This window comes from Martes martes (assembly GCF_963455335.1).
Source record: "Martes martes genome assembly, chromosome: 5".
Taxonomy (NCBI): domain Eukaryota; kingdom Metazoa; phylum Chordata; class Mammalia; order Carnivora; family Mustelidae; genus Martes; species Martes martes.
The window spans coordinates 150,169,984-150,183,253 of record NC_137892.1 but is presented as its reverse complement, the minus strand read 5'-3'; the positions used below and the strand labels follow the sequence as shown (position 1 = coordinate 150,183,253).

At 34.9% G+C, this 13,270-nt stretch overlaps 1 protein-coding gene across 1 annotated transcript in view; it reads right to left on the bottom strand.

Annotated features, from left to right (window-relative positions):
• The window catches only part of CDH18 (cadherin 18), a gene marked incomplete at both ends in the record, with an annotated part of 317,410 nt that overhangs the window by 239,490 nt on the left and 64,650 nt on the right, over nucleotides 1–13,270 (bottom strand). The window lies entirely within an intron of this gene.

Below are 13,270 nucleotides of genomic sequence, written 5' to 3'. Positions count from 1 at the left end.
TTTCCCTTCAATACTTTCAGGAATAATGATTTTTTTAAATTAATTGTTTGGCATTTTATTTCAAATTTCAAATTTAAAAAAGAAAAATATATATGGTAGGAGATAATTCAAATTGTTAAAAATTTCCACAAGAGAGGTACTTATTTGTTAGAGATATTAATTTTATAATCTGAAAAATTTTTTAAAATAATGTTTTCCAAATTAATTGTTCAGATTTAGAACATTAAGAACATTAAAATAGATTAAAATGGAATATTATTTTATTTTTTAAGTATGCCCATTTATTTGTTTGTTTGTTTATTTATTTATTTATTTTTAGTAATCTCTATTCCCAATGTGGGGCTTGAACTCATGACCCTGAGATCAAGAGTCATATGTTCTACTGACTGAGGTCAGCCAGGCATCCTTTCTCTTTTAATTATGAAACTCTAATTCAAAATTTGTATCATAGTGGTTTATTTAATCAGTACATAGGCCTATTTTTATAATTAATTGAAATACAGTAACAAATTATCACTCATTAAAATAAAAATAATGGAATATCATTTTAATAGATACTATAGAATTAATATTTCAGCAGAAAAGAAGTATTTAGTAAGAAAGATAAAAACATATTAAGATAATTATAAAACCTTTTTGTTATTTAAATATCAGGAAATGGGGCGCCTGGGTGGCTCAGTGGGTTAAAGCCTCTGCCTTCAGCTCAGGTCATGATCTCAAGGTCCTGGGATTAAACCCCACATCGGGCTCTCTGCTCAGCAGGGAGCCTGCTTCCCCCTCTCTCTCTCTGCCTGCCTCTCTGCCTACTTGTGATCTCTCTCCTCAAATAAAAAAATAAAAACCTTAAAAAAATAAATAAACATCAGGAAATGTATTTATTTATTTCATTTATTATTATTTTTTAAATTTATCTTAAGGAGAAAGACAGAGAGAGAGAGAACACAGGTGGAGGGGCAGAGGGAGAGGAAGAGAGAATCTCAAGCAGACTCTGCGCTGAGTACGGAGTCCAACACAGAGCTCGGTCTCATGACCCTGAGATGACCTGAGCTGAAATCAAGAGTTGAATGCTTAACCAACTGAGCCATCCAGGCACCCCAAGAAATGCTTTTAAACTGCATTTAATTCATACTTCATAATGTATTACAACTTGTGCCATCTTAATTAAATATTTCCATAAGAGCCACTGCTATATTTTATAATTTATTTTATTTTTGTGTGTGTTCCAAAATTCATTGTTTATGCTATATTTTTAACTAGAAACAACAACACAATATTTTCTTAAATCTTAACATACATTTGAAGAATCGTTTCTCCCAAGAGATCTGAACAGTTACTCTTGATGTGAAACCTTTTTGTTTACATAACCTCAACTACTCACCTTTTGCTCATTTCTGACACTTGGAAACATTGAAAAATATAACCTTGTTCATATAGCTTTTGGGTTTCTTGCCATAATAAAGAGAAATTTTTCAAGGATTATATTAAGGTCTCTGAACTCTTAGAAGTCATTTTTTAAGGAGATAAAATATAGAAAAATATAATAAACTGTGACAAAAGGACTCTTCTATGGTAAAAGGGAGGTAACTGAAATATAAATTATAGTATACCAAAAATAATCCTATCTCTTCTTGAAAATGTGTAAGACATAAACAGGGACAAATTCTGATGGCAATCACTTAGCAAGATTCAGCAAATTACATCTTTCTAAAACTTTTTTTTTTTTGAGCTTTATAAAGAGGCGTAAGAAATCCATTAGCAAAATATGAAAAACATAACTTTCAAAGATTCACACTTCATTAGTAAATTAACTACTGAATGAAGAATGCAGAATGGGTTGTGCGGAGATAGTCGTATGCATGGATGGAAATGTATTTAGTCATCTTTTTATGTTTCTTAACCTATCTTTTTAGCACCTAGAGGAAGGGTTTATCATTTATGAAGCAGAAACCTGCAAAATATCAATAGAGCAGTTTGTTTCACATTCTGCAACTTTGCTTTAATCCATAACCAAATCATAGCAATGTAAAGCGACAAATTCATTAAACGTTTTTAAAAACACTTTCTCGAACACTCTTGTTATTAAATAAAGTGTGAGACAGTTTTATTAGCTATTGTTATACTATATATAAGTTATAAATCCATATAACTAATTTAAAACCCTTTTGGGGGAAATGTGTTATGCTTCTAACTAATTTCAGAAAGACATAGCAATGGTGACAATTGACTTTTATTTTCAGGGTATATTTTCATGTTCTTCTATGTACTCAGTGAGGTTATGTTTTTGTTTTTTTTTTTAAGATTTTATTTATTTATTTGACAGACAGACATCACAAGGCAGAGAGGCAGGCGATAGAGGAGGAAGCAGGCTCCCTGCCGAGCAGAGAGCCAGATATAGGGTTCAATTCCAGGACCCTGAGATCATGACCTGAGTCAGTGAGGTTATTTTGATGTTACTTTATTTTGGATCAAAGATTTTTATTATAAAGTTTATCATTTTATATATATATATATATGTATATATGTATATATATAGACGAGCAACGGAAGTATGTAAAAGAAATAGTAAAGTTGTCAATCTAAAGCATGTATTAAAAACATAACACACTCTTGTGGGGTACAACAAGTCCATAGGGGCAAAAAAAATAAAATAAAAAATAAAAAGTAAAATAAATAAATAAAAACATAACACACTCTTTGCTTTATATAGATTGTTAAGCAATTCATATAAAAGACAAAAATGTGAGTAATTTTATGGCTTTAGATTTTAAGACTTGAATCTCATTCCACATTCATAAAGTGTTTATAATTAGTGTTTATAATCTCGTTCCACATTCATAAAGTGTTTATAATTAAACAACTAAGCCTAAATATATCCAAAGTTATGTCTAATTTGAAAATAGATGTGCAATAAAATCAATGAACTATAATTTAGCAGTATTTATATTATTGGATAACATAATAAAATTTATATTAAAATGTTACAAATATGTATCTGAATTATATAAGGTGTTAATAATACTTAGCTTGAGTGTTTAAATAATGTAGATAATCATTTCATTAATGGATTTTGTAAATCTCTCAGCAGGCCTAGCTGAATCTTGGAATGATTAGCTTTTATTTTAACACTGATGGGAAACCATTACAATGGTGTTTAGCTTATATGATTATGATGATAAACATTCGTGAAACAACAGCTATCCACTGTCAGGATTATCCTTTGTCTACCATATACCCATCTCCAAATGTTCAGGTTAGTTTGGAATAAGATATCTGCAACAGAGGTGGTTCCCAAGAGAACCACCTGCTATTTTGTCTTCTTTTGCTTAATGAGTGAGTTTTAAGACCCTGGAAGAGCACATGTTGTATATTGGGATTTTTTTTAAGGCAAGAAACAGTGAATGAGTAAGTGAATGAATGGATGAATGAGTGAATGAAAGAATGAAATGAGTGAGCAGTAATCGTACCAGTAGAGGCAAAAATCTTAAGCTATGGAGAGAAAACTCTTTGATACAGATAATCGGGTAAACAGATAACCAGAATAGAAATGTACTATCTCTGAGTGTGGGCAGCAATGACATCAAACAAAAGAACCAGGAGTAGAGCACATACAGTAGAAATACTCTGGATATAGATATGAGACTGATTTAGTAAAGGCAAAATATGATGCTGTAAATTAAGCTAGCTATTGTATTAGTTAAGAGAAGTTTCATTATATCTTACATCGATATACGTAAAAATATTTAGGAGAAAAAGTTGATTCTAGTCATGTATACTAAAACCTTTGTAGCAGACATTTTAGAAATACCACCGAGAAAAGTGTCAGGGCCTTATCAAAACAGAGTGGTAGGAATATACTTTTAGAAGTCATGAAATTTTGCAAAGTAAGAGACATTTTTGTGTGAAAGGACAGATGTTATTTTGTCCTAAAGCAAGAAGAGAGAATGCTCGTGTATGTGATCACATGATAAAATAGGGTTGATTAACTGCTCCTTAGAAAGCAGGAAAGGGGAGGAGAATGAAGAAAGAAAATATAACCACCCAAGTAAAGCAAAATGACTACTTCTCTGGCATTACTTTAATAAACTATCTCTTTCTAAGTGTTAAGTAGTAACCTATGGCACTTAGGAAGCTCACGCGACTCACATGAGTTCCCCCTAGAAAACTATTTATTCACCCTGGACCACATTAAGATCAGGACCTAAAAATTTATAGCTTTCACTCCAATGCAGAGTTCCTTACTAAGATAATATTCTATCCCTTGGGGAAGAATAACTTTAAAAGGTTAAGAAGATGGTGGCAGAGCAATTAATTTCAAAAGTTGCTTTTAGTGAGGACTTCAAGCTATGTTAAAAAGATAGGTCACTGACTTAAAATTGTAATATTTTAAACTACATGTTTTATGTATTTTTTAATGAGTAGGAAACTTATATTTACAATATTCCAGTGGAATCCAAGAAGAAAGTCAGAAATATCTTATAGCAATTCCACTACTATTATTTTCCCAACACATAAAATATAAGTGGTGCAATGTGAAGATCATAGAAAATACATGTTGTTATAATTTATTATGCATCCTTCATTCCAGAACGTGTTATATTTTTTGCAGAATCTTTTATATTTTAAACTATAAGCAGATGAAATGAAATTCAGTTGAACTATTAATAAGTAATTGATGTAAAGAAGAAAAACATATCAAATCATAATAGTCTCTTGATAATTAACATATCAGTCTTGTGCAAAAAAAGAAGTAACCATTGGTTTTAATTAGACAACAACTAATATATAAAAAGTTATATTAAAAATAGTAATGATTAAGTACTTTGTTCAACCACAAATCTAACATTAATTGATTAAAATGTTAAGAAATTAGGTGAGAATGGGGCGCCTGGGTGGCTCAGTGGGTTAAGCCGCTGCCTTCGGCTCAGGTCATGATCTCAGGGTCCTGGGATCAAGTCCCGCATCGGGCTCTCTGCTCAGCAGGGAGCCTGCTTCCCTCTCTCCCTCTCTCTCTGCCTCTCTGTCTACTGTGATCTCTCTCTGTCAAATAAATAAAATCTTTAAAAAAAAAAAAAAAAAGAAATTAGGTGAGTAACGAAATGAGGTATGTGTTTTTTTTAACTAGAAACATCAGAGTTTGCAAACATGAAAAAGTCTCCTGTTGAATTTCAGTTTTTATCATTTAAATTATCGATGTGTATTTTTCGGGAAGGAAACTAATGAGGGAGGAGGAGGAAAGAAAAGGAACAAGAGGCAGCATGTATTTATTATATCCCCTGAATCCCAGGTTAGGGGTATTAATGTACAAAATCAAAGAAAAAAACTATAAAATATCTCTGAAGTCTGAAGTTGTCATAATTCCATTTCAATCAGCTACTTTAGAGGACCACATTGGAGTGTACCAAATATTTTGTCACTGCAGGAGGCAAGTCAGTGAGAATTTCACTATTAATTGTTAGAAAGCCTCAAAAACTAATCCATTGATTAAAGTTGGAGATATATGAGGCATAGGAGTGGCTCTTCTCTATCAGAGTTAATCTGTGTTCTTTTATCTGCCAATTAGGATCCAGCTGTGAAAGAGATAGCCCAGGCAGCTGGTTTTAAAGGAAAAAAAAAAATCTGAGTGTACTAACATTAGTACAATTACAGCACAATACTGGTCCAAATCATTGTCCACATATTTGCATATGTTGTGATTTCATCTCCATTAAAACTCTGTCATTACTGTTCATTTTTGCTCTTTGTTCAAATAAAAAAGCAGCAATTGCATATCAAAGGGAGAGGGAAAGAAGATGACAGAAATGTGAATGGCTTCAATCATTTAGAAAATTCAACTGACAATAAAATGTAAGATTATCATTTGATCTAGTAATCACTTTCAGAAGTACATATCCAACAAATATTTTTGGAGCCCTCACTGTGTTTCAGTTCTGGTACTCAGTATTTAAACACATCACTAATGCAGAGATTCCTACCCTGGGAGAGCTTACATCAATCCCAGTGGGAAGAAATATACGGTAACCAGAAAACACGACTGATACGTAACATGTTAGAAGATGGCAGGACCCACGCTCTCTTTTAAAAAGAAAGAAAGTAAAGGAGAAGAGCTATCAAAGGTGGTTGGGAATGCGTAGAGAGATTGCCGTATTAAATATGGAAGGATGGTGGGCAGAACACAGGTCCCTCAAAGATGTCTACATCTTTACTCTAGAAGCCTGTGAATATGTTACTTTATATGGCAAAAGGACTTCATACATGTGATGGAGGTTAAGGTCCTTAAGACAAGGAAATTACCTTGGTTTCTCTAGATGGGACAATTCTGATCACATGGGTCCTTACAAAGGAAGAACTGATCCCAGCTGGGTGAGAGAGAGAGAAAAACGGAAGTGTGAGAAGGATTCAGCACCTCATTCTGGTTCTAAAATGTAAAAATCTTCATGCAAGACCTAAAAGAGGTCTCTAGAAGCTGGGGAAAAGCAAGGGAATGGATTCTTCCTTGGAAGAATGAAGCCCTGCCCACACCTTGATTTTAGTCCAGTGAGAACTATGTTAAACTTCTGAACTATAAGTGTTGAAAAATAAATTCATGTGTTTTAAGTCACTAATTTTGCAGTGATTTGTTAAAGCAACAATAAAATATAATAAAGGAGTCAGATAAGGCATATTCAAAGAATGACATTTTAGTAAATTCTTGAAGGAGGTGAGGGAGTTAGCTAAGTGCATATTATAGGGAAGAGCATTGCAGGCAGGGAGACCAGAAAGAGCAAAAGGACCAAATTAGGGACATGACCAGTGGATTCCAGAAACAGTGAGGAAGCAAGTGTGACCAGAATTGCATGGATGGAGAAGGTTAGTAGGAGAAGATATCAGAGAAATTCAGTAGTCCCCGTGCCTTGTCTGTGGTTTTGCCTTCCCTGGTTTCAGTTATCCACAGTCAGTTGTGGTCCAGAGGCCAGAGCAGATGATCCTCCTTCTGACATATCACTAACAGGTCAATAGTAGCTTAACCATGTGTCACACTGCCCACATACATCATTCACCTCACTCCGTCTTATCATGCAGTCATTTTTATTGTCCCACATCATCATAATAAGAAGAGTGAGTAGAGTACAATAAGATATATTGAGAAAGGACCATATCCACATTCACATAACTTTGTTTACAGTGTATTTGTTGTAATTTTTTATCATCGCTGTTAATCTCTTGCACTTAACTTATAAATTAAACTTTATTATAGATATACATGTATAAAATATAAGACAATATATACAGGATTGGGTTTTATCCAAGATTTCAGGCATCCATTGGGGGTGTTGGAGCATATCTTCCATGGATGGAGGGGCACTGTATGGAAGCAAGATCATGGAGGACTCCTGGATAAGACAAAGGGAGACTGGAAAATTTTGAGCAGTGGAGCATCATAATTGATTTATGTCTCAAAAGGATCACGTCCACTTCATTACTGAGAACAGAAAATAGAGGAACAAAAATGAAAACAGGGAGAACTGATAGACTGCCACCATGGTAATATGATGATTGATGATGACAGCATGAAGGAGGGGAGGTGAAATGATAAGAAATGGTACAATCATGGGGGCGCCTGAGTTCTCAGTCTGTAAGCATCCAACTCTTGATGTTGGCTCAGGTCATGATCTCTGGTGTTGCAAGATGGAGCCCACATCAGGCTCTGCAACCAGCGTGGAGTCTGCTTGAGATTCTATCCCTCTCCCACAGTTACTAAGAGTTTGGAATTGTAATTAAATGAGATGTGGAAAGTTATAGGTATAGGAACTAGGATGGGGAAGATCAGAAATTGAATTCTGACAAGTTAAATATGGTATTTCTATTGGCGATCTTAGAGATATAGAGGCCATTTTCATAGGCTGTCTGTAGTTCAAAAGACAAATATGGTTGGCTTTATAAATTTGGGAGACAACCAGCACAAAAGTGGCATTTAGAGTGATGAAACAGTATGAAGTTATCAAAGAAATACATGTAGAAGAAAAGAGAAGAACTGAGGACTGAAACCTGTAGTGCTTCAAAATAAAAAGACAGAGGGAGGGGCGCCTGGGTGGCTCAGTGGGTTAAGCCTCTGCCTTCGGCTCAGGTCATGATCTCAGGGTCCTGAGATTGAGTCCCGCATCGGGCTCTCTGCTCAGCGGGGAGCCTGCTTCCTCCTCTCTCTCTGCCTGCCTCTCTGCCTACTTGTGATCTCTCTCTCTCTCTGTGTCAAATAAATAAATAAATAATCTTAAAAAAAAAAAAAAAAAAAAAAAAGACAGAGGGACCAGAAAGAGAAGGAGTAACCAGTTAGGTAGAAGGAAAGCCAAACATATGCCAGTGTCATGGAAAACAAGAGAAGTTAAACATTTATGTATAAGGATATCTCTATATGAATAATACTTGTTGATTGTTTAGAGACAAACAATCTAACTGGAGAGGGATTGTTTTATAAATGATGAATTATTACTATAATAATAATATGACTATGTTAACTCTGAAGAATTCTCTATAATTTGTTGTGGACTGAGAAAACCATGTCATGCAAAAATATAGAAGCTGAGATCTTACTTAGATAAAAATATAAATAACAAAAGGTACATATGTGGAATATCCATATTTATTAACATAGACATATGGATAGTTAGGAGGGAATATAATCCAAGCCAGTGAGGCTTGAGGGAGGGCAGAAAAAAGCCAACACTGCAATGATCTAGTCAATTTCCTTTTATAAATCTTTCCATTTTAATTGACTGAATAAATATTACTTTTTCATATAAATGTTCTTGTTGTTATTGAACAACAGTTCTGGGTTTTATTATATGGAAAAGCCACAATATCTTGCAAACCTCTCTCAAAGCAGTAGGAATCATTAGACAATCTCAAGTACCATCTAATTTCCATGCATAGCCTCTAAACTTTGCTTGATTCTCATTCTGAGATGCTTAAGAATTTGATTTTTTTTTTTTTTTTTTTTTTTGCCATGCCTCAGGTTGCTAAATTCTGTCCTGAACGTAGCCACATCTCAGTTATTTATTACTTTAAGTTGCCCAGGTACTGCTAGATAATGCTTATTTAATTGTCTATCTTGTCTTGCTGAAGCCTGTCTTGACATTTTTGGATCTGTATCCCTGCCTATCTCATATGCCCCTCACATAAGCCTGCAATTTCCACATCTCTATTCAGTTTGTTGTTGTTGTTGTTGTTTGTTTTTTGTTGTTGTTGTTGTTTTGTTTTGTTTTGGTCTGTATCAACGTGGTAGTTGTGTTTACCCTAGGTCTAAAACCAATTCAATGTGACTGAATGGAAGAAAAAAAATTGCATCCATCCCTACTATGTATCAAGCAATGTGCTAAAATAAATCAGGTCCCTTGTCCTCAAGAAATTTTTAGTGCAGAGAGCAAGAAAGAGCAACAGATCCACAGAGTAGGGACAGTTCTGACAGAAGCCTAAAGTGAAACTAATTTTCCCTTTTGGGGAAGTTTTCCCAGAGTAAAGGACATAAAGTCTCAATCTATATTCCTGGTTCTCCATTTCTATAAAAGGATAAAAGTTAAGCACTTGCTAAAATTTAACTCTCATCAAACTTTTTCCTTATTCATGTGTGTTCTGGATTTAATTGTATCACTCAACATAAATTGTTCTAAGGTTACCAAACACCATCTAGTGATAACTTCATTTATTTGTTTACTTGTTTTTTGGAAAAAGCTAATTTAAAAAAATAATAAAACTACCTCAGCACAAGGGAGCAGAATGCAAAACTCTCAAATATTGGATCCTAACTTTGGAAATGCAAGACATGGAAATACTGAAGTTTTTCAATGGAGAGAAACTGTGGATTGAAACTCAAGGATACAGTGCAAAGTATAAGTGTTTTTTGCTAAGTTTTCCTATGATGTATGGGGCTACTCAACCCAGAATTGAGCACACATAACTCTGCAGGTTGAAATAAAAATTCTGTGGTCTGCTATTGTGCACAATTTTTCCTCTCAGTTAAGCTTTTCAGAATGAAATGCTATTCTGAAATGTTTGAATCATAAAGACCAATTTACCCAGCTGTAAGTCTGAACTCATTCTTTACTTTCTCTTGTGTTTCTTATCAGATTGAATAACCAAAGCTACCACCTTCTCAGTAACTCAGTATGAAATTGTATGGACTAATAATGATTTTTCTTTTTCCATTTCTCCTCACTAAAAACTTTCTAAATTCTTGTGATTCTGTCTCTTTAAAAAGTCTCCCCACCCTCACCCCTTCTCTCCATCACAGTTACCAGAGTTAATTCATGCCCTTGTATTTTCTGGGATTATTGCAGTTTCCCCTAAATGGTCTCATTACCTGTCTTCCTGCTTCTGTTCCATGCATATTCCATTTACACCATTTAGTGTGTTATCTCTAAAATGTGAATTTTATCCTTTCCTAAATAAAACACTTGAGAGCTCCCCACAGCCTTCAGACAGAATACATCTTCACCTGGCTCCTATCTATGTGTCTAACCTAATCTTTGGGCACTTCACCATTCACACCAAATATTTAGCCAAACTAAACTGGATAATCTGGCTCGTCATGTGCACATTGTCCACTTTAAATTTCCTCAGAATAGATATTTTCTCTCTACCTGCCCAGAATTAAGTCATTTCCTATCTTCTATGAAATTGTCTCTGAATTTTTCATCCAAATAATCTGTCTTTCCTTTGTGATGTCGAAGAACCCACTGCTAACCTATCGTTCAGTAGTTACCATTTCATGGTATATTTCAGATGAAATGCCCAACATCTTCTACTTTACTTGGTTCTCATTAAGGGCAGCAGCCAAAATTCATTCACTGTCATGCCTCCAATATACAATACATATCTGATTTTCAACAAATATTATTAAAGAATGAAATATGATGATTTGAACTTTCATTAATAATTCATGACACATTAAAAGATAGAAAATAAAAATAAGTAAGGAAATTAAAAAGTTATAAATAAAAAAAAAGAGAGTCAGGGTGTTAAAGTAATACCTGGAGGAAATCTGGCTCACCTGGAAGGGATGAGGAGATTCCAAAGTGGTCAGTGAAAATGTAAACATTTTAAAAACTATGTTTCAAAAATTTCAATTTAAACAGACAACTGAATATTTAAAGCAAAATTAATAACATTATAAGGGGTTTGTAAGGTAATTTGACTAAAAGGTATGACAGATGTAGAAAAAAAATGAAATAGGTGGGAACAAATTATACTATCTTAATGGAACTGCATTCATGAAGGGGAATGTTTGAATATGAACTGGAAGTTGGAACTTAGAAAGTATCCAGCATGAGGCAGAGGAAAGAATAGCAAATGTGAAATGTCAGATGTGTTGTGGAAAAACAGATTCTAAAACAGACTGTGCCATGCTATTGATGCATATTGTCAATATGTTTAGGACTAGGACTAGGACAAACATTACAAATTAACAAAGTGATGGATTACTAAAAAAGTTTATAGAAGAGTTAAAAAGAATTACTTTAAAAAATGTGAGTAACTAAGATAAGGTAAGAAGCAAAGAGAAAAAAAAAAAAAGAGTACAAAGCAAGAGCAAAAACAATAACAATATCTACCAGCCAAATCAATTATTATATTTAAAAAATGTGTTGGAGATGTCAGCAAAAAAGGTGATTTAGGGACTCTAAACAGTTCTCCTCCACCAAAGCAATGAGAATACTGGCAAAAACTGTAAGAATCAACATTTTCAGATCTGTGGAAATTAACCAAAGACTTGTAGAATTCCAGGGAGAATAAGAGTAAGAAAAACAGCAGAATCTTGGTGTGAACAGTAGTCTGCTTGGTACTTTAACGTGCCGTATTCCCATCATACTCTGATCTCTACAACTCTACAGTAGTCTTGAAAAGCAACATCCCGAGAAAATCGACTGCTTTCTGGAAGATAGGACCTGTGGAGAAGTGAATCCAAAGCAACAGGAAGATAGACAGCAGTGGGAGGGGCCGGCTCCAGGCAAGTGGTGGATCAGCAGAGCAAAAAATCAGAACTTTTAGAAGTCTGCTCCACTGAGGGACATTGTTCCAGAGGCTAAGCGGGGAGGTGGAGCCCTCATGGGACAAAAGGTCTCAGGACCCACGGGGTCACAGAAAGACCAAGGTGCCTAAGTGTGGCAGAGCCCCCAGGTATCAGAGCCGGGGAAGCCAGCTATAGAGACAGAGCCAAGGAGTGAGCTCTCAGCTTAGGGTTACCTTAAATTGTGATCCAAGGCACAGTTGGACCACTGCTCTTTGAGAAGTGACCCCACAAGTGGCAAATCCAGGGAGACCCCCTCCTTCCTTCTCCGGGAGAAACAGTGTGGGAGCATGCAGTAGGAATCTGCTGGGTTTGGAGACTCCAAACGGGGATGTTTGCCAGAGACAGAAACACTTGGTCACAGGCAGGGTGAGCACGGAGCATGGCCAGAGACCAGGGAGACAGGAGTTGTTGACTGCTTTTTTCTGAGGGCAAACTAAGGAGTGGGGCCCCAAGGTTTTGGATCATATGGGGCCAGATATTGGGAGGCTGCCATCTTCATTCCCATCCTCCAAAGCTGTACAGAAAGCATTCAGGGAACAGAAGCTCCCAAGAGCAAACCTGAGCAGATTAGTTAGCCTGGCCCCTGGCAAGGGAGGTGAAATTCTGCCTCCTGCAAAGACATTTGAGAATCACTGCAAAAAGCCCCTCCCCCAGAAGATCAGCAAGAACACCAAGCCAAGACCAAGTTAACCGATCAACCAGAACTGCTGAACTCCAGAGCTACCAGAAAGCAACATATAGAATGCATGGCTTTTTCCCCATGATCCTTTAGTCTTGCAAAGTTATTTTTTTTTAATTTTATTTTTTCTTATTCTATTTTTTTTTTTTACTTTTCCTCTCCTCTTTTAACATTTTTAACTATTTTATCTTATCAATACCTTTTTTAAAAAAAATATATTTTTAAATTTTCATTGTTATAGTCATATTTTATCCCATCATTGTATTTAACCTTTTATTATTTGTATACATAAAGGTTTTCTTCTTTAAAATTTTGGGATAAACTTTTTTCTAATAGATCAAAATATACCCTAAATCTAGCACATGGCTTTTTTCTAGTCTCCAGCCTGATCACATGCTCTCCCCCTTTTTTTTTTCCTTTTTCCAATCAACTTATCTTATCAATTCCTTTTTTATAATCTTTTTAAATTTTCATCTTTACAGTCATATTCCATCCCTTCATCCTGTTTATCCTTTTTTGTATATATATGTATAAGTTTTTCTATCTTCAAA